The following is a 248-nucleotide window of genomic DNA, read 5'->3' as shown; positions in this document are numbered from 1 at the left end:
GGTTTTTATTGTGGATTGAGTGAAAATTTACAGGGCAGATCAGTTTTGCATTCAACAAATCATACACTTTGTTTCATTGCAATGATTATAATCCCCTCTAACATCAGTTAACAGTGTTTCCCTCTATTCACGTAAGCTTTTTTTAAAAAACAAAACAACACACTCAGACATATATAATAATATACACCTCCAAAGGGCACATTCTGCAAGTCTGCCTCCTGGCCACCAACTCTTAGTCCCTCTCTTCT

This window comes from Chrysochloris asiatica, unplaced genomic scaffold (assembly GCF_000296735.1).
Source record: "Chrysochloris asiatica unplaced genomic scaffold, ChrAsi1.0 scaffold00266, whole genome shotgun sequence".
Taxonomy (NCBI): domain Eukaryota; kingdom Metazoa; phylum Chordata; class Mammalia; order Afrosoricida; family Chrysochloridae; genus Chrysochloris; species Chrysochloris asiatica.
Note: the sequence above shows the minus strand (reverse complement) of the source record.